This window comes from Callithrix jacchus, chromosome 6 (assembly GCF_049354715.1).
Source record: "Callithrix jacchus isolate 240 chromosome 6, calJac240_pri, whole genome shotgun sequence".
NCBI classification, from domain to species: Eukaryota; Metazoa; Chordata; class Mammalia; order Primates; family Cebidae; genus Callithrix; species Callithrix jacchus.
Window position 1 is genome coordinate 26552025 of NC_133507.1, and position 26579 is coordinate 26578603.

General features: G+C 41.1%; 1 long non-coding RNA gene across 1 annotated transcript in view; it reads right to left on the minus strand.

Moving 5' to 3' along the window:
• LOC144576606 (uncharacterized) overlaps window positions 1-26264 on the minus strand; it is an 89638-nt gene extending 63374 nt beyond the window's left edge. Inside the window, exons 1-2 of the long non-coding RNA XR_013518800.1 lie at window positions 23960-26264; window positions 15045-15170 (exon numbers count right to left, since the gene is read on the minus strand). This is a non-coding gene — a long non-coding RNA (uncharacterized LOC144576606). The remainder of the gene's footprint in view (window positions 1-15044; window positions 15171-23959) is intronic.
• Between the last annotated feature and the right edge of the window lie 315 nt (window positions 26265-26579).

The window sequence follows — 26579 nt, forward strand, 5'->3', positions numbered from 1 at the left end:
GGAGTTTGAGACCAACCTGGGCAACATGGCAAATCCCCGTCTTTACAAAAAATGCACACGTTAGTTGGGTGTGATGGTGCATGCCTATAGTTCCAGTTACTCAGGAGGCTGAGATGGGAGGATTTCTCAAGCCTAGGAGGCGGAGTTTTCAGGGAGCCAAGATGGTGCCACTGCACTCCAGCCTGGGCAACAGAGCAAGACTCTGTCTCAAACAAAAAACAAAACAAAACAAAATTTAAAAATTAAAAAAAAAAAACTGGGCAAAGGCTCTGAATAGATATTTCTCCAAAGAAAATATACAAATGGCCAATATGCACATGAAAAGATGTTCAACAACGTTAGTCATTAGGGAAATGCAAATCAAAATCACAATAAAATACCATTTCACTTCCACTGTAATCAAAAAGACAGACAATAAAAACTATTAGCAAGAATGCGGAGAAATTTGAAGCCTCATACATTGCTGGTGGAAATGTCAAATGTTACAGCTACTTTGCAACCCATTTCCGTAGTTCCTCAAAAAGTTAAACACAAAGTTACCATAAGACACAACAATTTTACTCCTAGGTATCTACCTAAGATAAATCACAAAGACACAAATGTTCATAGCAGCAGTATTCATGATAGCCAAAAAGTGAGGACAATCAAAGTTTCCTTCAACTTACAAATGGATAAAGTGTTATACCTATACAATGAAATATTATTCGGCCATAAAAATGAATGAAATACTAAAACATGCTACAACATGGAGAAACCTTGAAAATATAATAAGTAAAAGAAGCCAGATAAAAAGGCCACATATTGGATGATTTCCATTATATTAAATGTTCAGAATAGGTCAATCCATCAAGACAGAAAGCAGATTGATGGTTGCCAGGGCTGAGGACTGGTGACTGCTAATGGGTACAGGATTTCACTGTGGAGTGATGAAATGTTCTGGAACTAGAAAGTGGTGACGGTTGCATATTTTGTGAATATTGAAGTGCACTAAATTATACACTTTGAGAGAGTGAATTTCATGGCATGTGAACTGTATCTTGATAGAAATATTAATTTTAAAAAATAAGAGAATTTGATGGTGACTAGTTACACAAATGATATAAAAACATTAATTATTTTTCTATTGTTCTATTGAAATAATAAAGTATAAAGGAAAAACTCTTTTTTTTCCCTCTTTTATTTCCATGGTACAACAACAACTACAAAGACAAAATACCTCATAATAAACTAGGCAGGAATTTTTTTAGCACCTATAAAAAGAAACCTTTTAAAACACAAGTAAATGGAAACACGTATCTTCATCTTTGATTGGAAATGTTTACTTTTTTCTTTGAATCATTTCTATAGCCATGAGTTTCCGAAGACAATATCAGAAAAGTTATTTTGAAACTTAAGAGCCAAAATTTATCTAGAAAAAGTTATCTGGAAAATATGATATCAAAAGATTTTATTTGGAAACTTAACAAGAACTATAATTTATCTGTAAAAATACAATTTATCACACAGAATACTCAGGTAGTTTCTGGAAAAAAAGAGTAATGGACTTGTAGAGAATGGAAAGAACTAGTCCTAAAATACATTATCAAGGTATAACAATAATTAAAAAAACAACGTATTTTTACAAAAGAAGAAAGAGACCAGTATAACAGAATACAGGGCCCGTAAGCAGGCTTCAATACATACAGGAATTTAATTTATAATATTTAGTATTTAAAGTTAATAGGAAAATTAAAAATTAGCCAACACATGAAGTAGAGATAACTGAGTCTTTAGAAAAAAAAAACAACCTGGATCCCTCCTTTACTCTTCATATCAAAATAGCTAATTGATCAAAGTATTTTTTTTCTCTTAGTACTTTGATTTTTATTTTTCAATTTTTTTCTATATTTAGGGATTACAAGCACAGGTTTCTTACATACATATATTACACAGTGGTACAGTCTGAGCCTTTAATGTACTCATCTCCCAAGTAGTGAGCATTGTACCTAAGAGGTAATCTCTCAGTCCTCACCCCACTCCCACCCTCCCATGTTTTGTAGTCTCCAATGTCTATTGCTCCACTCTGTGTTCATGTGTAGCCATTGTTTAGTGCCCTTTCTATTGAATATGTGGTATTTCTACTTCTGAGTTATTTCACTTAGGATAATGGCTGTCAGTTCCATCCATGTTGCTGCAAAACATACTGTTTCATTATTTTCTATGGCTGAGTAGTATTCCATAGTGTATGTGTGTATGTGTGTGTATATATATTACAAATGTATATATACATACATAATATATAATACATTATATATATTTATATGTGTCTGCATGTGTGTGTGTGTGTATATATATATATATATATATATATTTATATATATTCACATTTTCTTCAACTATTCTTCCATTGATAAACACTTAGGTTGATTCCACATCTTTGCTACTGTGAATAGTGCCGTAATAGACATACAAGTGTAGGTATCTTTTCAATATATGACTTCTTTCTCTTTGGGAATATGCCAATAGTGGAATTGCTGGATCAAATGGTAGTTCTATTTTTACTTCTCTGAGAAATCTCCATGCTGTTTTCCATAAAACTTGTACTAATTTACATTCCCACCAACAGTGTATAAGCATCCTTGCCAACATCTTTCTCTGCATCATCTTTCTCTGCATCTTTGCCAACATCTGTTGCTTTCAGACATTTTCATAGCTATTCTGACTGGTATAAGATGGTATCTCACTGCGGTTTTAATTTGCATTTCTCTGGTTATTAGTGATGTTGAACATTTTTTCATATGTTCATTGGCCACTTGTATGCCTTCTTTTGGAAAATGTCTGTTTATGACCTTTGCCCACTTTTTAATGAAGTTTTTTTTTTCCGTTTTGTTTTTCCTTCTTGAATTGTTTTTATTTCCTTGTAGATTCTGGATATTAGCCCGTTGTTGGAGGCATAGTTTACAAATGTTTTCTTCCATTCTGTAGGTTATCTGTTTATTCTGTTGTTTGTTTTGTTGTACAGAAGATTTTTAGTTTAATTAAGTTCCATTTGCCTATTTTAGTTTTTACTGTGTTTGCTTTTGAGGACTTGGTCATAAGTTCTTTGCCTAGGCCAGTGTCCAGGTTTTGTTCTTAGATTTTTAGTTTCAGGTCTTATGTTTAGGTCTTTAATCCATTTGAGTGAATTTTTTTTATTTTCTAAGAGGCCTAGGTCCAGTTTCGTTGTTCTGCAGATGACGATTCAATTTTCCCAGCACCATTTATTGAATATAATGTCATTTCCCCAGTGTATATTTTTGCTGGCTTTGTTGAAGATTAGCTGATTATAGATAAATGACTTTATTTCTGGGTTCTCTGTTCTGTTCTGTTGATCTCTGTGTCTATTTTCATGCCAGTATAATGCTGTTTTGGTTACTACAGCTTTGCAGTATAATAGAAAAGAAAGAACAAACCAAACCCAAAGTTAGCAGAAGAAAAGAAATAACAAAGATCAGAGCAGAACTAAATGAAACAGAGACCAAAAAACAATCTAAAGTCTCAATGAAACAAAAGTTGGTTCTTCGAAAAGATAAAATTGATAAACCATTAGCTAGACTAACCAAGAGAGAGGAGATCCTAATAAATACAATCAGAAATGAAAAAGGAGACATTACTGCTAATATCACAGAAATACAAAAGATTATCCAAGACATTATCAACAACTATATTCCCACAAACTAGAAAACCTAGAGGAAATGGAAAAATTCCTGGAAACATGCAACCTCCCAAGATTGAAGCAGGAAGAAATAGAATCCCCGAACAGGCCAATATCAAGTAGCCAAACTGAATTAGTAATTAAAAAAATCTCCCCCCAAAAATGCCTAGGACCAGATGAATTCACAGTCAAATTCTATCAACCATACCAAGAATAACTAATACCACTCCTCCCAAAACTATTTGAAAAAATTGAGAAGGGAATTCTCCCTAACTCACTCTACAAGGCCAAAATCACCCTCATACCAGACCAGAACACAACAAAAAAGAAAACTATAGACCAATATTTTTTACAAATATAGATGCAAAAATTCTCAACAAAATAGTAGGAAATTGAAACTAATAACACATCAAAAAGATAATATACCACGATCAAGTGAGATCTATCCCAGTGATGCAAGGATAGTTCAACATATGCAAATCAACAAACATGACACATCACATTAACAGAATTAAGGACAAAAATCATATGATCATCTCAATAGATGCAGGAAAAAAAATTGATAAAATTCAGCATCTTTTATAATAAAAAGTCACAACAAGTCAGACATAAAGGAACATACTTCAACATAAAGAAGACCATCTATGACAAACCCACAGCCAATATCATACTTCATGAGGAAAAGTTGAAAGCATTGTCTAAGAACTGGAACAAGACAATACTTTTACCACTCTTATTTAACATGGTACTAGAAGTCCTCACCTGCTCAATCAGGCACGAGAAAAAAATAAAAGGCATCCAAATTGGAAAAAAGGAAGTCAAATTATTCTTATTGCTGATGATGTGATCTTGTATCGAGAAAACCCAAAAGACCCCAGATCTTATATCTAGAAAAGACTCTAGATCTTATATCTAGAAAACCCTAAAAAACTCTAAAGATTTAATCGACAAATTTAGTAAAATTTTAGGATACAAAATTAGTGTGAAGAAATCGGTAGCATTTCTATATACCAAAAATAATCTAGCTGAGGATCAAATCAAAAAGGTAATCCCACTTGCAATAGCTATTTAAAAATGCATGAAGTATCTGTGCGTATATTTAACCTAGGAGGTGAAAGATCTCTACGAGAAGAATTACAAAACACTGGTGAAGTAAATCATAAATGACAAACAAGTGGAAAATATCCCATGCTCATGGATTAGAAGAATTAATATTGTTAAAATGACCATACTGCTCAAAGCAATATACAAATTCAACATAATGCCTATCTAATTACCAATGTCATTTTTCTCAGAATTAGAAAAAACAACCTAAAATTCATATGGAACCAAAAGAGAGCCTGAATAGCCAAAGCAATTCCAAATGAAAAGAACAAAGTTGGATCTATCTATTATACTACATCGATCAAAATTTTAAACAAAAAACAATCAGACTTTTAAAATAAATATTTATTATAATATTCTAGAATGAAAACCTAAGCTCAGAGACAAAAAGGAAAAAATTTCGTAATAGAAAAATGTTTATCTCTTATACAACAAAAATTTACAAATAAAACCAAAACATATGACAAATTGATTAAAATATTTGAAGCATATATGAAAACAAGATACTTTTTTAATTTATAAAGAATTTATACAAATTAGTAAGAAAAAGCTCATCAATCTGATTAAAAAGTAGGCAACGTGTGCTAACAGACTCAACAGAAAAAGATACAAATGACTAAATTAGCATTTGAAAATATTTAACCACATTTATCATTTTAAAAAATAAAATAGAAAATAAAATGAGATATCATTTTTCATCCTTCAGATTGGCAAAAATACAAACGTTAGTAAGGGCATGAAATCACTGCATTCTTATCACCGCTGGTGTATACATTGAGGCAGCATTTTGGAATGGGACTTGACAAAAGCTGCCAACGTCTCATTCGTGAAACACATGCATCTTCTCCAGCTATAAATTTACCCCACAGTTACACTGACCAGAGATTACCAAGATACCATGTCTGCAAGAATGCTCTTGGCCAACTCCAACTGCTGCTTAGTATAAAAGCCAGACAAAATAAATGAAAACAACCAAACAAGCCAGCAGCAAGGGACAGATTATATAATTCACTACCTCCCCCACCACCCTGATATGGATGCCTCCAGCATCACCACTGGCTGGAATTTTTCAGCAGCCTGTAAATGGCTCCTCATATGTCTGCTCTTGTTCTCCCCACCTTGCCCAAGTCCATTCTTCATTTTGTAGCCAGAGATGTCTTTTCAAAATGAAAATCTAATCATTTTACTTACACAGAGAGAGACAGAAAGAGAGAGAGCTTAACATACTTCCAGAGTCTTTCTACTGCCGCAAGATAACACCCACCCCAACTCCTTACCATGACCTACAAGGTACTTCCATGTCTGGTCTACCTGCCTCTCCAGTCTTATCTTGGGATCCATTCCACCCTCAACTTCACTCCCTCTCACTCACAGTGCTACCTCCACTCCAGGACCTTTGCACTTGCTAGTCCATCTGCTTAGAGGTTCTTATTTATTCTTCTGTGTGTTCATTTACGTATATGTGTGTGTGAGTATATCCAGAGTCATATTTTCTACTTTAAACTTTCCTATAATTAAACAACAACAACTAAGAGATGCTATAAGCAACCTTAAACAATAATTCCACTATTGCTACTGTTTGCCTGGCCCTTCTCCAGAGCAATCACATTCTGACATGATCTTGAATTGCTTATTGTACAGACAGCTAACCCTCCTCCTGCCCTTATTTACTGATCATCAATAATGAGGGTGTCTGCCTAACAAGGGCACTCTTTTCCCCTTTTATTTCTACAGAAAAAAAAACAGCTGGCAGATGCCTCCTTTGCAGGCCTTCTGGCCAACCCCACATATGTTAGGAGCTGGGGTGTCAGAGACAAACCCTGCATTGTAATCACAGTTTCTCTGACGTGCCTGTCCAGAGAATCTCCAACCAAACTCCAAAGCATACATCTCATCAGCTACTTTATCTACAAAGCAAATGTTTGCCAGTTGTATCAGGCTTTCTTTTTGATGATCTATCTGAGGATCAAATCAAAGAGGCAATCCCACTTGCAACAGTTATTTAAAAGCACATAAAATATCTATGAATATATTTAACCTAAGAGGTGAAAGAGCTCTCCAAGAAGAACTACCAAAAAAAAAAAAAAAAAAAAAGATATTGAAGTGGGTACAAGATGTAATAAAAATCCTGTTGAATAGTTTGGACAGCAGTTTAAAGATTATATATTTAAAGAAAAATTGTAACCAGTCACCAAATTTGAGTGCCATGCTGAAATGGAAAATAGTGTATCTGGAATGTCATTCTCTAGGGACAGGATTTGCAGGGAAATTCTAAGAGATGGGTTTCTTGCTTTAAGAATTACATTAAACTCTTCTCAAAGCCAATAATTTGACTTTAAAACTGTCTTAGTTTGTTTAGGCTGTATAACAAAATATCATAAACTGGGTAGCATATAAAACAGCAAAAATTTCCCACAGATCTGGGGGCTGGGAAGTCCAAGATCAAGGTACTGACAGATTCCGTGTCTGGTTAGAGTGCGTTCCTCATAGACGGTGGCTTCTTGCTGTGTCTTCACATGGTGGAAGAGGCAGAAGAGGCAGACAAGCTTCCTTGGGCTTCTTTTATAAGGGCACTCATCTTATTCTTAAAGGCTCTATTCTCATGACTTAATCAGTCCAGAGTCCCCATCTCCTATCATCTTAGGGGTTCAGTTTTCAATATATAAGTAGGGGAGGGTGGGAGGTGTGGGGGACATAAACATTTAGACCACAGCAAAGCCAAGCTTTAAGTAAGCTGTTTGTTCCTAAAAGGTTTCTCTTGTTCTCCACTGAGTGTGCTGGCATATTCCTTGATAGGACCCCTCAGGAAAGAGCAATGTGGATAGGCTACCCCATCACCTGCCCACAACCTGAACCAGTGACCCCTTTATCTCAGAATAGAGATGTGGGTACTGCAGAAGTGGAGCTGTAGGGGTGTTTTGGGGGTTGGTGTCTTTTGCAAATTCTTTATGGAGAAATGCCCAGGAAAATAGACACTGGGCTATTAGAGCCTCATTTGTACAGCTTATTCCGAATGAAGAATTTTCACTGGATGGCTCATTAGGAGGTGCTTGTATGTGAGGTGCTTGTATATCACCAGCTGAGGAACCTGGTGACAGCAGTAGTTGCTGACTTCAGGCAGACAATAAGCCTCATGGTGGACGAGAGCTGATTTCAGCTTCCTGCAGACAAGGCAGCTGTCTGAGCTCAGCAAAAGGGCCCTAGTGTGCCACGGAATTAACTGACACAAAATACCAAGATATGGGGTGGGAGGTCATTCCCAAACAGGCTCAATTTCATAAATGCAAACATAAACATCCCTTCAAAAAATAATAAAACAGAACAGACTTTCACTTCGCTGGGTTTCCTTTTGCCCAAGTGTAGAATAGGGGTGAAGCAGAGACTCTAAAAGGCTTGCCAGCTCTGCTATTCTGCTGTTCTATTACCAAATCTAGGGACTCTCCTGAATTTCAGTCCAGAGTTTGCCCCATCCCTATTCCCTGGCTGAGTGGCCCGGGAGTCCTCAGAGTCTGGCCCATATGTCTATGGGTGGTTTTCATACTCTTCAAGGTCTGATGTATGTGCCTCTCTATACTGAGAAATGGTCATTGTTGTAGGTTGTGGGCACTTGACACAGGCAGCCCCTCTTCATAGCTTTCCTCTGAAGGGTACTTCTGGGGAAGATGCCATCCCAGCTACTGGAGCCACACTGGAAGCCAGGCTTTGGACACTATCCCTAAATATACAAATATATTCTGAGTCTGAACAGATAAGAAGGCATGCAACTGGAAATAAGGAAGATGCTGACAGAAAGGGCAGCCCAGGGTAGATTTTTCAAGGGTCTGACTAAGGAGTTTGGAGATTTATTCAGTAGGCTTTGAGAGCCAAGGTTTTTAAGCAGGTAGCTTCTTCACAAAGATTAATCTGGCTGTGGAAGTGCAGGTGCATTAGACTGGGGAGAAATAAGAGCTCGAGATGTTATGAGAAAAGGCCTCTTTTGTTGGAAAAGGCCATAAAAGAGGTAGTGAACGAGGGAGTGGGAACAGGAAGTGGGAGAGACACGGGACTCCTGGGAGAAAGTTCATTGTAAAATTTGGCATCCATTGGCTTTAGGAATCACGGAAGAGAGAGGAATCAAAAAGGGTTTCAGGAGTTTCAGAATCTTTTGTGGTCACCTGAACACAGAAACACAGAACCCACCGTCCTCCACCGAGTCCCATGTCTGACCCTGAGAGCATCACGCCTGGTCACTTTTCTGATGGTCTTTGTCCACTTGTCCCCAGGAAACACTCCACCACCGCCCCATCCCTGAGCCATAAAAAAAGCTTGTTACCTGGTGACGCTGCCCCAAAGTGAGAGTAATTTAACCCAGTGGATCCCGGCTGATTCAGCTGGGATGTCTGTGCCTGAATGTAGTATACCTTATTTCTTTTTTTTTTTTTTAATTAATTTATTTAACTTTAGGTGCATACTATATCTGGGATTTCTCCCCATGTTATCCCTCCCCACCCTCCCCTCCCTCCCCACCCCCCCAGTCTCTCCGCTGCCCCCTTAACTGCTCCCAGTGTGATGCTCCTCTCCCTGAGTCCATGTGTTCTCATTGTTCAACACCCACCTATGAGTAGTATACCTTATTTCTAAATAAGTTGGTATACCTTATTTCTAAATAAGGTATACTAACCACAGTTGGAGGGCTAGGTCTTCTACATGTGGTGGTCTTTTGAGGGCTAAGGTCAATGTCCACTCCATGGCTGGTATCCCCCACTGCCATCAGATAATTGAGACTTGAGTTAGCCAGACAATATCCCCTTCCTTTTACGATACTCGCAGACCCTATCGGACCCTAGACCCATAACAAGAATGTCATGGGAAACTTAGAGAAGGCAGAACATCTGGGTATCTGGCAAGTGGTAGATTCAGTGATACACTCTGGGGACTATTTTGTGGCTTATACTTGGCTTAAAAAAAAAGAAGAAGACACCCTGCAGGACAGTCTTCTAGGTAGCCTTGAACAAAACACCACACCAGTTGTCTCCCTCTTTTCTCAGTTGTAGTTCTGAAGAATAACTTTAGAATGTGCTGGGAATGTAACATGTCCTGTCCCCTCCTCTCCCCTCCCCTCTCTTCCCCTCCCCTCTCTTCTTCTCTTTTTTCTTTTCTTTCCTGATACAAGGGTCTCAGTCTGTCACCTAGCAGGCTGGAGTGCAGTGGTGCAATCACAGCTCATTGTAACCTTCAACTCCTAGGCTCAACCAATCCTCCTGCCTCAACCACCAAAGTAGCTCAGACTACAGGTGCACACCACCAGGCCTGCCTAATTTGTTAATTTTTTTGGTAGAGACAGAGTCTGGCTATGCTGCCCAGGTCGATCTTGAACTCCTGGCCTTAAGTGATCCTCCCACCTCATGCTGGTATTACAGTTGTGAGCCACTGCACCTGGCCACAATATCTTGAGATAAGAGGGAACTGGCCAGAAAGACCCAGGCTCTCTGTTCCAGTTGCCCTTAGAAACAAGATGCCTTTCAGTGTTTAGGCCCAGTGATTCACATGTCCCCAGAGTGCAAAACCCAGGATGGTCTCTTTCCTGGGGTTCCTCAGCTACAGTGCAAATAAGGCACATGCAGAGGAGACTGCATCTACCCTGGGCAGCTCTCCTGAGCCTTGGGGGACTGGACTGTAATGAATTCTAGGGTTCTGTTGTCCCTTCTGCCTACCTCTAAGGAATAAACCCACTTCACATAACTTGTTGCATATGAGTATGTTCTGTCTCATTGGATTCAGACAAGTGGGTAACCAGTGCACAGTGAACCTGTTTAACATACCCCAATTGAAAAAGTGTCAGGGAAGCTGTATGAGGAGAAAGTTTTGCAAAAGCTAGGATGATCAGCAGTCCCCAGTGAGCTAAAGAGACTGCCTACATGGACAGCCCATGAACTGCCAAAGAGCCCTTGCTCAGAAAAGCCAGACTGCAGAAGAGGAGAGAATAAGCAACGAGCAAGGAAGAGTGAAGAAGCTTCTGGGAACCCTGCTTCCCAGAAACCTGGTAAAGAGGAGAACTGCAGATTTAGCCATAAAGAATCACAATGGGGTGACATATTGTAGTCCATTTTCACACGGCTATAAAGAACTGCCTGAGACTGGGTAACTTATAAAGGAAAGAGGTTTAATTGACTCATAGTTCAGCACAGCTTGGGAGACCTCAGGAGACTTACAATCATGGCAGAAGAAGGTGAAGGGGAAGCAAGGTACCTTCTTAACTAGACGGCAGAAAGAAGTGCCGAGTGGAGCAGAGAGAGCCCCCTATAAAACCATCAGATCTCATGAAAACTCACGCACTATCACGAGAACAGCATGGGGGAAATTGCCCCCATGATTCAATTACCTCCACCTGGTTTCTCTGTTGACACACGGGGCTTATAGGGATTATAATCCAAGATGAAATTTGGGTGGGAACACAAAGCCTAACCATGTAACATATGGTTTCCCAGGAAAGGCTGGGCCTGTGTACCTTTAAAAGTATAATTGCAGCACCAGCCCAATCTAGCTAACTGTGTATAACGCAATTGTGAGTTGTTTATCAGTTGCTATGGACCCTAGTTTGCAAGTTATGTAACCTGAGCATCCCAGATGAACCAAGTGTGCAACACAGTTGGAGCCTAAGTGCTCAGACCAAGGAACAGGAACTGAATTAAGAAGCAGACATGTGGCAGGATCCCTGATCCCATCAGGCCCTGGCATCATTCCCACGGCCCGACTCAGTCAGATCGCACCTTTTGGCATCACCTTATTGCAACATCCAATGAGATCACATCTCATTCCTCTGTCTGTGACACCTGACCTAGTCCCCATCTCAAGGAGACAAATTAGAGCACTGCCTAACTCCTTGTCAACTTGCAATAAAGCCTTTCGTCTCTCAAAAGCCAGTGCCATAGTACTGGCCTCTATGTGTAAGGCGGTGCTTGCTCAGTAACAAAACCGTACGGGAAAGAGGGAGAAAGAAAGAAAAGAGAGAGGGAAGATGGCTATGGCGACTGATAAATACGAGCTCTGAGTCAGAGGAGGGAGGGAAACTTCACAGCCGAAAGAACACATTTTCCTCTGAAAAGGAAGAAGAAATTGAGGACTTGGAAGATGAGGAAGATGAGGCTTAGAGGGGATGGCTGGAAATCAAACAGGAGTGGGCTTGAGCCATGACTTGTTTACTTCCTGAACATATGATCCTGGATAAATCATGGCAGGAGGTAAGCATCATCTTCAGTTATCATAGTCTACGTAGAAGGTATAGTATAATTCACTACTGCAAACATAAAACAGAAGGTACAGTGATGTGTTGGGTGGACAGCATGTTGATTTGAGAATCTAAGGTAGAAAGAGAAGGCTGGAGGCCTGCCTATGGAATTAACAAGAACACAGCAGTGGCTTGAATCAGTTACACGGCTGCCTCTGCATCCTGCTTTGGCCATCACATCATCTTATCTAAAACTCATAATGGTACCTTCAGGTAAGTGCTACTATGCTCAATTAAAAGACAAGGAGGCAGACAAACTACCTCGCTTGCTCGAGGTGAAATGATTAGCGAGGAGTAGAGAAGTCACATTTCCTGATTCCAAGCCCAACCCTGCCTCTGATATATCCTACAGAGGAGGCCCACTGCCAGGCACCGAGCAGGCTCACTCATCAAAATTATTTGAGTCAAGAAATGATAGTGTCAGATCAAACCAATTTGATGAGAGGCAGGAATCACGAACTACTGTATTTAGAGTGAAATACAAAGCAGGAGACCTGACCAGGCATTTAATTCAATTCTGTGTATTTCCAGCACTTAACACACTACATGCACACTCAGGATATAGGTGCTGGACTGTGGCTTACAGATATGATGACACTAGCTTGTGGCTGGAGAAAAGGAAACCCCTGCTCATGGTCTCAGAGGCCAAGCCATGCTTATGTGCCTGACATCAAGATGAAGCTTCTACGCCAGCCCAGATCGGATCCTCCATGCTCACCAACACTGAAATGTTCATTCCTAGCCCCTAGAATTTGTTGAAGCACTTGCCCCAACCTGGAAAACGCTTCTTTGTCCTTTATTTGATTTGTTGACTAGGACTAAGATCAATCTCATTCCCTTCAGGAGGCCCGGGCTCCTGCTTTGGGGTTTGACATGTCAGGGTGTGAATCCTAGCTCTGTGAATTCATGCTGTGTGAAAATACAGAGAGGGAAAATACACCCTCTCTGTCTCAGTTTCCTCACCTCTAAAATGAGGATAATAATATTGCATACCTTTTTAGGATTGCTTAAGTTTAAATAATATATATAAGGCACACAGATCAGCGACAGAACATAATAAATCCTCAGTGCGTACATATTTCCACTGTGTATTTATCACCTGCTGTCATGTTTACCAGTTATTTCACTCTTGATTTCAACGTCTAGCAATCTCCCCCTTAGATCTTTCTTCTGAGCTCTGGGACCACATATCCAATTCTGCTAGAAATCCCCTTTCCAGACGTCCCACTAATACGCCCGACTCCACAGGTCCAAAACTGACCTCATCCTCCCCACAAAACTAACCTCATCCTCCCCACCGTCTCCCTCATTTAGGACCTTGTTATCATTTTCCTAAGTTACCGTCACCAATTGCTGTCTCACTGGGTTTAAACCATGGACATCAATCATCTGTGCCCTGACCACCATGTGTTTGGAATTCCATATGCTGTTTGAGTGAAGATAGTGTCTTTCCTCCTTGTCCCCTTTGCTCTTTTTTTTTTTTGTCACCCAGGTTGGAGTGCAGTGGCAGGATCTCAGCTCACTGCAACCTCTGCCTCCTGGGTTCAAGCAACTCTCCTGTCTCAGCCTCCCAAGTTGCTGGGATTACAAGTGTTTCTCACCACACCTGGCTAATTTTTTTATTTTTAGTAGAGACAGGTTTTCACCATGTTGGCCAGGCTGTCTCAAACTCCTGACCTCAACTGATCCACCCACTTCAGCCTTCCAACATGCTGGGATTACAGGTGTGAGCCATCACGCCCAGCCTCTTCCATGCTTTCTTTGCCTTCTTGTAGTTGGGAGGGAAGGGGCTATGGTATAAAAATGTGAGTAAAGGAATGTGAGTCATCTTCAGTTACAGGCACTGAAAAGCATTATTCTTCCCTGTTAATGTGATCACCATGTTTCAGATGGTGCTGCTACAAGACAGCAGAGCCTTTTTTGCCTGGATCCCTGAGTGACTACATGGAAAAGGGTGTGTGAGCAAAAGGTAAACTTTTGTTGTGGTAGTCACTGGGACTTAAGTCAAGGTTAGTTTGTGACTGTAGCAGAACCTAGCCTAATCTGACTAATATAATTACAATGACACTTCTTGTAGAAAGCCCTTAAGTAGCGCTCCCACTGCATACTAGATAGGGTACAAACGCTTTACCATGGCCTACAACATCTGCTGTTGTCTGGCCTCTGCCTACCTCTTTAAATCCTCTTTGCGATTTTCTGTCTCATGCATTCCGTTCCAATAGAATAAGTTTGTATCATGCTTCCAGGCCTGTGCTCCTGCTGTCCCCTTCCCCGGGGCTCCCCCTTCCACTGCCTTCCTCTTGCAGCCAATTTTTATTTACTTTTTAAAGATTAAATTTAGAGAATCACCTCCACAAGCAAGTCTTCCTTGATATCCTCCCAAACACATACTGGGTAAGGTGCCTAACATTGGGATTTCCATGTAATCCTCTTCACACATCTATCAATGTGCTTGCCATGCTGAATTACAGTCATCTGCTCTATTAGTCCATTCTCGCACTGCTATAAAGAACTCCCTGAGACTGGGTAATTTATAAACAAAAGAGGTTTAATTGACTCACAGTTCTGCATGGTTGAAGGAACTTACAGGAGACCTCAGGAAACTTACAGTCATGGTGGGAGGTGAAGGGGAAGCAGGCACCTTCTTCACAAGGTGGAAGGAGAGAGAGAGAGTGAAGGAGGAAGTGCCGCTTTTAAAACCATCAGATCTCGTGAGAACTCACTCACTATCACGAGAACAGCATGGGGGAACCACCCCCAATGAGCCAATCACCTGTGCCAGCTCCCTCCCTCCACACATGGGGATTACACTTCAATATGAGATTTGGGTGGGGACACAGAACCAAACACTATCACCTGCATATATCTGTTTCCCTCCTCAGATAAAGTCCAGAGTAGGAACTCCATGTTACTCAACTCTTTAGTCCCCTTGCCTAGCACAGTGAACCACAGCAAACAATCAATGCCAGGAGACAGAGCAGTTAAGCAAATGCACCGTACCTGATGATGGCAGATTCATAGAAACATATGCTGGTTGGACTCTTTTTGTAAACCTGTCCACATCAAGGCTGAATCATCTTTGGAAGGCGACTATGTTAGCAGTCAGTTTGCATATTGGTCAGGTACCTAAAACAAAACAAGATGCAGAAGACTATGTATAATATGACCCCATCTATGTTTAAAAATGTGTTTAACTGTATATAAAATTATAGAAGGAAGAACCCAGGGCAGTTTTTTAACCTAGGAAATCAGAGCGGTCTTTTTATTGTTTGTTTTACAACATTCCGTATTTTTAATTTTGAGATTTTTACCATGAGCACATATTACTTTTGTAGTTTATAAAAGTAGCTCAATGTTTTTTTTAACCCTCTGTAATAACATGGTCTTTCTCTTGGGCTTCTCACACTAACAAACCTCAGTGCTGTACATGTAGAATACGATAGGACTGGGAATGCCTTCCACGTGGGAGGGGCGCTACCACAGAAAAAGTATGGTCATGGGTGGCTTAGCTACTCCAAACTGTAGAGAGAAATGAGACACTCTCTTCATCTTAATGAGACTGTCCTCCTTGTCCTCCTTGCCTCCTCTCTTCATGGGTTGGCAAAGACTAAGGTTAGGGTGTGGGCCTTAGGGCAATGGGCTGAGGAGGCCATTCAGCCTTTATTTGGTTTTGGCTTAGGCCAGAGGTGCTGGGAGAGTTCTGTAGCTCAAGTGGGCTCCTGGGCAGCTCGCCAGGGCCAGAAGGTCCACAGAGAGACTTGACTCCAAAGTCCTCATTGAAAATAAATAAAACATGCCTGGCCCTGTTCTCTTTGCATAAATCTCCCAAAAAGACCTGTAGACACACTGGATGGCGTAGCTAACAGCAGTGTCAGCTAGGGACTGTCCAGTCCAAGTAACCATGACAGCAGACTCCCATTGACCCTGCCAGACATCCCCTTTCCCCCATTCTCACCCCATTCCTACCCCGATGCTATGCCCAGGAGGCTGGTTTGTGTGCATTGTATCAATCAGCTCTCTGCTTCTCTGGCTTCCTGTTGGGTTTGGCCAATGGGAAGGCCCAGCAAGAGGGAAAGAGGAAAGTGAGGTCAGGGCATTTGTTCTCTGGGTTTCTCCATGTGAGTTTCCCTGCAAGTGACTGTGTCCCTTGACCAAAAGTCATTGCTGTCTTCAAAGTGTCTCCTTTACAAGACTGTCTCCTTTCAGGTTCCCCTGCTGCTCTCTCTTCCTGTCCCTTTGAGCCATATGAGCCCCACTGATGGCACTACTTCCCTAATCTCCACACCTTTGCAATTTCTCCCTTTATTAAATCCTCCTCAAATTATCCAAATTTGTCTGTGCCATTTGTTCAGGATTCTGCTTGATAAAGCATTTGTCTATAAAAATATGTGGAGGCCAATTGTGAATGTTCACACTTGCAATTCTAGCACCTTGGGACAGGAGGATTGCTTGAGCCCAGGAGTTCAAGACCAGCCTGGGCAATATAGACAGACTCCATCTCTACACACAAAAAATAAAAAATTAGCCAGGTGTAGTGGCGTACCTGTAGTCCCAGCTACTAGGGAGGCTGAGGCAGGAAGATTGCTTGAGCCCAACAGTTTGAGGCTGTGGTGCCCTATGATTGCCCCTGAAGAGCCACTGAACTCTAGCCTGGGTAACATAGACAGAACCCATCTCCCCCATTCCTCAAACAAAGGAAAGAAAAGAAAAAAGAAAATGGTGAAGCCAACTCCCTGAATTGAAAACTGGAAAATATATGTAATGGCAAAAACTGCAATTACTTTTGCACCAACCGAATTCAAGCTTAGATTCAAGCATCACATGTTTCTCCTTCCTAAGGCACTGGCAAGGCACGGTAACCAGTGTGGCAAGAGGAACAATTCTGGTCTAGTCCATGTGGTCACCTGTGTGTCCTACACTATCCCTGTCCCATACGATCCGGGACCTCCCCTTCTTGCTTTAGAGAACTTACTTACTACTCTTAGTCTTGGCTTTTAGTGACTCTTTAAGGCAATTGATTTCTTTCTTTCTTTCTTTCTCTCTCTTTTTTTTTTTTTGAGACACAGTCTCCTTTGTCATCCAGGCTGCAGTGCAATGGCATGATCCTGGCTCACTGCAAACTCTGCCTCCTGGGTTCAAGCGATTCTTCCACCTTAGCCTCCCGAGTAGCTGCAATCACAGATGCCCGCCATCATACCTGACTAGCTTTTGTATTTTTAGTAGAGATGAAGTTTCACCATGTTGGCCATGCTGGTCTTCAACTCCTGACCTCAGGTGATCTTACTGCCTCAGCCTCCCAAAATGCTGGGATTACAAGTGTGAGCCACCACACTGGCCAATTGATTTCTACAGCTTCTGCAACCTTGTTCTCTAAACTGAATGATTCCAGTGCCAATTTTACCTCAGATAAATGTGTGCTTGATGCATCTGCGTGGTCTCGCCTGCTCAGCCCCCATGGATGGGTGTGACCGCTGCCATAGAAACTGGATGCATGCTTTGCTTTGACCGCTGCTGACAGGCTCGCCTTCCACATGACGGTAAGCCAGCTTATCCCTGCCTCCCTCATTAAATCTTTCAACTTTATATGATTGAATATCTTTGCCTGGGGCTGCTCAAAATAAACCTGTTCCTTCCTTTGCTGCCTAACATGCTGTGGGAAGAAAAAGGTTGGTCTTTTTTATGGCTGCATAGTATTCCATGGTGTATATGTGACATTTCTTTAGGACATGGATGAAGATGGAAACCATCATTCTCAGCAAACTGATAAAAGAACAGAAAACCAAACGCTGCATGTTCTCACTCATAAGCGGCTGTTGAACAATGAGAACACATGGACACAGGGAGGGGAACACACACTGGGGCTTGTCAGGGGGTGGGGGGGCAAGGGAAGGGATAGCAGAGGTTGGGGGGGATTGGGGAGGGATAGCATTAAGAGAAATACCTAATGGAGATGACCAGGTGATGGATGCAGCAAACCACCATGGCACATGTATACCTATATAAGAAACCTGCACATATACCCCAGAACTTAAAGTATAATAAATAAATTTTAAAAAGAAAAAGAAAAAGTTTGATCTAAATTCTCCCTAAAACCTGGAAGTTCCTGCCAGCTTCTTCTTGTGGAAATACAGGGAACTCTGCTACCCACATAAGAAGCTTCTGAGACGACACTAAGAAAGGAATTCAAAACGTCCATCTCTGGAAGAGGGAGGGCAATGTTACTAAAAACGAAGAAACTGAATTCTAAACTGGCTCTGACGCTCCTGCTCTGTAGCTTCTGATAAGTCATTTGCCTTTCGAGGCCTCAGTGTTCCCTATTGTAAAATGGGGGCAATTGAATAAGAGTTTTCCTTACCTTTTCCAGATGTAACATTAAAAGACTGAATGTGATCACTAAGAAGCACTAGATTATTTTAAGAATCTTAGCGTGTACAGTGTCATCTGTCCCAGGTACGCTAACCCTTGTCTCAAGACAGTGGAATGGACGATATGGTCAGGAAAAACAATTTTACGGTCGTTTTTCCATACAGACAAAATCCGTTACAAAGGAGCGAGTGAGAATCAGCCCCAGAGATTTTTCACGGCCTTAAACTGTTAATTCCTGGTTGCCAAATTGGCTCTTGACTTCCAAATAAAGCTGTGGCTTTCTTTACTTGGGAGTTTTGTACTCTCAAAGCTGCCTACGAAATATACTCAGAGTACAAACTAGTCACAGTGACTGTCCTGTATAAATGGTGAGAATCCATCCCACATGTGTCTGCTACACAGGATGCTGCATCTGGGATGCGAAAGGGAGAAGATAGGCCCATCTTCCCAGTGCGGAAGGCTTTGCACCACTGCAGGCCTGCAAGCCAGCGCTCTGCAGGACAAGGATAGGCAAATTTGCCTCCTTTCACAGGAAATGGGTGAAGCCCGGCTTGAAATTATTACTCAGACGTTTTGTGCTGTGAAGGAAATGTCTTCTGATGGCACAAAGCTATTGGCTTCCTGTTGTGAACGGAGGGTTTCTGCCTTGCCCAAGAATGGACAGGAAGGGAAAGGGTGGTTGTCCCTTGAAGTCCTGTTGAATGAAAACGCCTGCTCAAGGTTTTCCAGGACACTCCAAATGGCCAGAGGAGAGGTTAGAGGTTGGGGAGAGGTCACACTGGTAAGGGAGGTAGCGTGTGCGGAGTAAGAGTGTGGAGAGGTTGGCTGTGTGACACTTCAGCTCCGCAGACATTAGTTGAGCAATACTACACGCTGTGGCATGTACCCTGTGTCAGCCAGCTCAGGCAAATAACAGCCTTGCCCTCCAAATAACAGCCCAGTGGTGGAAACTGGTACAAAAGCAATTTTTGAGCAATACGATGAAGGCTGACATGGAACTATGCCTAGAGTACTATGGCAACATAGCACTACGCATTGGAACAATCTTTACACCCTTTTGGCTCAGCTTCCCCTTGTTTATAATGAAGGAGCAATCCCATTACTGGGTATATGCCCAAAGGATTATAAATCATCCTACTATAAAGACACATGTACATGTATGTTTATTGAGGCACTGTTTATAATAGCAAAGACTTGGAACCAACCCAAAGGCCCATCGGTGATAGACTGGATAAAGAAAATGTGGCACATATACACCATGGAATTCTATGCAGCCATAAAAAGGATGAGTTCATGTCCTTTGCAGAGACATGGATGAAGCTGGAAACCATCATTCTCAACAAACTAACACAAGAACAGAAAAGCAAACACCACATGTTCTCACTCATAAGTGGGAGATGAACAATGAGAACACATGGACACAGGGAGGGGAACACCACACACCAGGGCCTATTGGCGGAGGGGATTAAGGGAGGAATAGCATTAGGAGAAATACATAATGCAGATGACGGCAGGGATGGATGCAGCAAACAACCATGGCACATGTGTATCTATGTAACAAACCTGCACGTTCTTCACATGTACCCCAGAACTTAAAGTATAATAATAATAAAAGAAAAAAAAGAAGTAGAACTTAAGATTTCCGAGATAGTGGTAATAACTATTGAACATTAACTGTATTCTAAGTGCGTCCTGTGCATTTTCTCCTCTGCTTCTCACAATAACCCTGTGGTGTAGGTCCTGTAAGGTTTAGAAAGGATAGTAACTTGCTGAAAGTCACAATTCATAAGATGCAACACTGAATCCTGGCAACCCTCCCTCCATCCCTCCTCTCCATTCCAGAGACTCCTTTCTCCAATATATCTGGAGATGACAGGGTTTGCTACGAGTCCTGAGTCTGATCCTGAGTCGCTCTCCTGGCAGGCTGCCCTCCTGCTTCTGTCAGTGCTGCTACTGACAATTCCATAATATCCCGTCTTCACTGCTGAGCCAGCCCCAGCAAGTTCACACTTATCTGTGTCCATGCAGAGTTGCTTCTGCCACACTGGCCTCCAGGAGGGAGACCTGGGAAAGCCCAATCTTCACTCTCTATTGGCCTCCACAACACCTCCTCCTAAGGTTGTATGGGTGAGGCTCATTTTACTGAAGAGCTTTGGTAGCTAAAGGGAATTACAATGTAGAAGAATAAATGTACAGTGGTTTGCAAAATAGTAACAGTCTCACCATCCAAAAGGATATAATCTCTCCCAAACAGTGAAAGACCATTAGTGGGGTGATGGTTTATGGGCATATCCCAGTTCCCAGGATTGCTCCCCTTGCTCTGAGTCGACCCTCCTCTTTCCCCCTCCATGTGTCTAGCCAGCATTTGCTACTCAGTAGTTACTGGTTGCCATACCTGTCTCCCCTATTCTCCCACCAGTAAGACAGTAACCTACAAAGAAGGGCAGAGAATGGACCTGAAGCTTTAGGCTCTAACTGCTACTGTTCTACCTAACAACACGAATCTGTGCCTCTTTGTGTTCATACACCTGTGCACAGCTTCCAATTGTGAATGAAAAACAACCTTTTCTATTACATCCAAAAAATAAAAATTAAAACCCTTCATATTTTTCTTAATGCTTGTACACTGCATGCAGGTGTTCATTTATATATTTATCATTTCTGCCAGGTGAGGTGGCTCACACCTATAATTCCACACTTCGGGAGGCCGAGGTGGGTGGATCATCTGAGGTCAGGAGTTTTATACCAGCCTGGCCAACATGGTGAAACCTTGTCTCTACTAAAAATACAAAAATTAGTGGGGCGTGGTGGCGCATGTCTGTAGTCCCAGCTACTTGGGAGGCTGAGGCAGGAGAATCCCTTGAACATGAGAGGCGGAGGTTGTGGTGAGCTGAGATCACACTCCAGCCTGGGCGACAGAGCAAGACTCTGTCTCAAAAAAATAAAAATGAAATAAAATTAAAAAACAAAACAAATATTTATGAATTTCAAATAAGTATTTTCCAAAGGCCAAATACTGTACTAGACACAAAGGAATTCAGAACAGAAGTCAGTATTAATGGAATATTCCCATCTTCTAGGAGTTGGTTCTCAGTCCAGAAGAGACACTGTTTGTAGTAGACACTGTAGGTTGATTCACTCTACACATAATTCCAATTCTCCTCTCCCTTGCCTTTCTCTGTTACCGAGATTGCAGATTGAAATACTTGTTTATCTACCCTCCCTGCTAGCTAAAAATGGCTACGTAATACATTTCAGGTCAGGGAAATATAAACAAAAGTCTGCTGAGGGGTGTTCTGGAAAAGCTTCTGCTATTACATGAAAAGAGGGACAGATACACACACAGCTTTTTTGCTTCCTGTCTGGAATGTAGACATAATACAGCAGCCATCCAGTGAGAAGGGGGTGACAAGCCAGAGGCCATGGAGGGCGGAGTAGTATATAAAGCCCCTGTGTTCCTGACGACATCGGTGAGTGCATTTCCTAGCTCTGAACTGCCTACATCTGCATATCTTATTATGAGAAAAATAACCTCCACTTGTTTCAGCTGCCATTCGTACTCAGGACTTGCTTGACTACATTACTAACGTATACCAACATGAATAAAAACATCTATGCAAGAAGTGCTGTATTAACAGGCAAGAAAAGAAATTATGGGAGCATAAAAAAGAACAAGCTCATGTCCCCTGCAGGAACATGGATGAAGCTGGAGGCCGCTATCCTTAGCAAATGAATGCAGAAACAGAAAACCAAATACCACATGTTCTCACTTATAAGTGGGAGCTAAATGATGAGAACACATGGACACAGACAGGGAAACAGCACACGCTGGGGCCTACTGGAGGGTGGAGGGTGGGAGGAGGGAGAGGATCAGGACATCATAACTAATGGATGACAAAATAATCTCTACACCAACCCCCATGACACTAGTTTACCTATGTGACCAATCTCCACATGTATCCCTGAACTTAAAAATTAACATTTTAAGAAAGAAATTATAGTAGCAAAGAAGAGAAATCCTCCCAGAAAGAGACAGCATTTGTGCAAACTCTTGACAGAGCAGAAGGAATTTTTTAGAGGCACAAAGGCAAGAAGGTACTCTAGGCAGGAGGAAAAGTACGTGTGGATGCATAAGCCCAGCAAAAGTGCAGCAAGACAGCTACTAGCAATTGGAGTGCAGATTACAAGTGAGAAAGACGCAGGGTCAGAGAGAGGAATACAAGGGCAAAATCCAAAATCAGTTTAGACTTTATCTTTTAGTAATAGAAGATTACTTGAAAGCCTTAAAGCTGGAAGATAAAAGGGGGTTTATAGTTTGGAAAGATAACTCTGCCGGGAGGGTACATGATGGATGAGAGAGAATAGAGGAAGGAACGGAGGATGCTGGGAGAGTACTGGAATCTTACAGGTGAGAAGCAGTGAGACCTGAACTAACGCAATAGCTTCAGGGCTCAAAGGAAGGGAAAGGCGTCTAAAATAAATGTTGGAATCGAATCTAAAATTGCATAGAAACATACATACACAAACAGACATAAATGAATGCATGTTAAAACTGGTAAAAAAAAAAAATACCTGGGTGTCATGGCTCACAGTGATTACAATAAAGGGACTGTAATCCAATAAAAGGATTGGGATTACAATAAAGCCTGTAATCCTAACACTTTGGGAGGCTGAGGTGGGTGGATCACTTGAGGCCAGGAGTTCGAGGCCAGCCGGGCCAACATGATGAAACTCTATCTCTACTAAAAATACAAAAAAGTAGCCAGGTTTGGTGGTGTATGCCTGTAATCCCAGCTACTCAGGAGGCTGAGGCAGGAGATCACTCGAGCCCGGGACACGGAGGTTGCAGTGAGCCAAGATTTCAGCACTGCACTCTGGTCTGGGCCTCAGAGAAAGACTCTTCCCCGACTTAAAAAAAAATTAATAATAAAATAAAATAAAGTCTGCTAATTAACAGCATTAGACCAATGTCAATGCCCTGATTCCGATACTGTGTTATAGCCCAGGCGCCAAGGCTCATGCCTGTAACCCCAACACTTTCGGAGGCTAAGGTGGGAGGCTCATTTGAACCAAGGAGTTGGCGGCAGCTTGGGCAACATAGCGAAGCCCCATCTCTATTTAAAAGTAAATAAATAAATAGATATTGTACTATCTATTTAAGATATCACCACTAGGGGAAGCTAGGTGAAGCACACACGGTTCTTTATGTAGTGTTTTAACAACTTCCTGTGAGTCTATTATTATTTCAAAATAAAAAGCTTAAAATGTTTTAAAAGTTTACATAAATTTCCATAAGAACTTAGGCCTTTAAAGGAAAACAAATTATATAGAGAGGAGCATAGATCAAGTTGGTCTCTACAAAGCTAAATGCCAAGAAAACAACAGCGTAGCCTTCACAAAAGAGTGGCACGATTTTGAGAATGACTTAAAATTAAGATCTCGAGATCGATCCAAGATGGCCGACCACTAACAGCTCAGGATTGTAGCTCCCAGTGAAAGCCCAGAGAACGAGACGACGCCACACTTTTGGACGAATTTTCGTCACTCACCGATCAGCCGATTCCCAGTGGAGGAGCCCCACGGGTCGCCAGCGTGACTCTTGTGGCTGCCGCAGCGGTTTTGCCGGCGTCTCGGCGCAGCAGCTCTTCATGCAGAGCCAACGGGACTGCTTCCCCTACTGACCGGAGTTTGGAGCTCCGGGAACTCAGAGCCGCTTGTTGCGGACTCAAGAGGGAAGCCAGACCAGAGATTCCCGGGCAGAAGAGCACCATCAGTCTCACCGCTGCTATTTAGGCTGCCACAGTGGGTTGCTCGAATCCCAGCACTGGGAATCAATAAGTCGGACGTCGACTCAGAAAACTAATTAGAAAGGCGGTTCATCTACAATGAAGGGGAAAAAACAGCCTAAGAAGGCCGAGTATACTCAAAATCAGAACCCATCAGCAACGGAACAAGCCCTGATGGAAAAGGACTCATCAGCAACCGAACAAGCCCTGATGGAAAAGGACTCATCAGTAATGGAACAAGCCCTGATGGAAAAGGACTGTGTTCCATTATCTGAAGTAGGCTTTAAAAGGTGGATGATAAGAAACTTCTGGGAGTTAAAGGAACTTGTTCTAACCCAATGTAAAGAAACTAAGAACTTGGAAAAAAGGTTAGATGAAATGTTGAAAAGAATAGACAATATAGAGAGGAATACAAATGAACTTATGGAGTTGAAAAATACAACACGAGAACTTAGTGAAATATGTACAAGCTTAAACAGCCGAATGGATCAAGCAGAAGAAAGGGTATCAGAGGTTGAAGATCAACTTAATGAAACAAAACAACAAGACAAGCATAGAGAAAAAAGGATAAAAAGGAATGAGCAAAGTCTCCAAGCAATATGGGACTATGTGAAAAGAACTAATATACACTTGATTGGTGTACCTGAATGTGACGGAGAGAATGAATTCAAGCTGGAAAATACTCTCCAGGACATTATCCAGGAAAATTTTCCTAATTTAGCAAAGCAGGACACTATTCAACCCCAGGCAATACAGAGAACACCACAAAGATATTCCTCAAGAAGACCAACCCCAAGGCACATAATCGTTAGATTCATCAAGATCGAAACGAAGGAGAAAATATTAAGGGCAGCCAGAGAGAAAGATCAAGTTACCCATAAAGGTAAGCCTATTAGGCTTACAGCAGATCTCTCAACGGAAACCCTACAAGCTAGAAGAGAGTAGGGGCCAATATTCAATATACTTAATCAACAGAACTTTCAGCCCAGAATTTCATATCCTGCCAATTTAAGCTTTACATTTGAAGGAAAAATAAAATTTTTTAGGAACAAGCAAGTACTCAGAGATTTTATTACCACCAGGCCTGCTTTACAAGAACTTCTAAAAGAAGCACTATACACAGAAAGGAACAACCAGTATGACCCTTTCTAAAAATACACCAAAAAGTAAAGAGCATTAACATAAAGAAGAATTTTTATTAACAAAAGGACAAAATAGCCAGTTAATATCAAACGGCAGCAACCCTAAATTTAAATCGACCAAATCTCCCAATCAAAAGATACAGACAAAATCTAACGGTATATCCAAAGATATACATAGACTCAAAATAAAGGGTTGGAAAAAAAAAACGTAACCAAATGGAGAGCAAAAATAAATAAATAAAAAGCAGGAGTTGCAATTTTCACATTTGACAAAATAGATTTCAAAGCTACAAGGATACAAGGATAAAAGGATTAATGTAATAATAAGAGATCTTAACACCCAGATACATAAGACCCATAATGAGATTTAGATTCAACGAGACAGAAAATTGATAACGATATCCAGGACTGGAACTAAGATCCAGAACAAATAAACTCAATAGAGCTCTCCATTTTAAACACACAAAATATACATTATCCACAAAAATCTAACGATATATCTAAAGATATACAAAGACTCAAAACAAGGGGATGGAAAAAAACTCACCAACCAAATGGAGAGCAAAAATAAATAAATAAAAAGCAGGAGTTGCAATTCTCACACTTAATAAAATAGATTTCAAAGCTACAAGGATGCAAGGGTAAAAGGATTAATGCAACAATAAGAGATCTTAACACCCAGATACATAAGACACATAATGAGATTTAGATTCAACAAGACAACAAATTGATAATGATATCCAGGACTTGAACTCAGAGCCAGAACAAATAAACACAATAGAGGTCTCCATTTTAAACACATAAAATATGCATTAACCACTTTAAACACTCAAAATATTGATCGGCCATTATTGAAACCCATTTTAGGAATGAAGTAATATTCCTTTTTCCCTCTTTTTCTTTTTTTCCCCTTCTTCTTCTCTTTTTCCCTCAAAAAAAAAAAAAAAAGAAAACGTATTAAAAAAAAAAAAAATTAAGATCTCAAGAATGGCAAAGACATAGTTTGAAGGTGTTAAAAATGAGCGATAAAATCATTTAAATATCATGCTGTCTTTTGAGATTGCTTTTTTATTTACTTCTAAAATGTCATAAAAATGTTAAAATTCCTTACACACACATGCTGTAAAAATACAAACATATACACATAATTGTTGGGTTATTTTTCCTCTGCTCTTCTAACTCCTGGGCTAATGTGTCTTCCCTTGGACACATTCCCGTTTCAAGAATGAATGGTCTGGAGG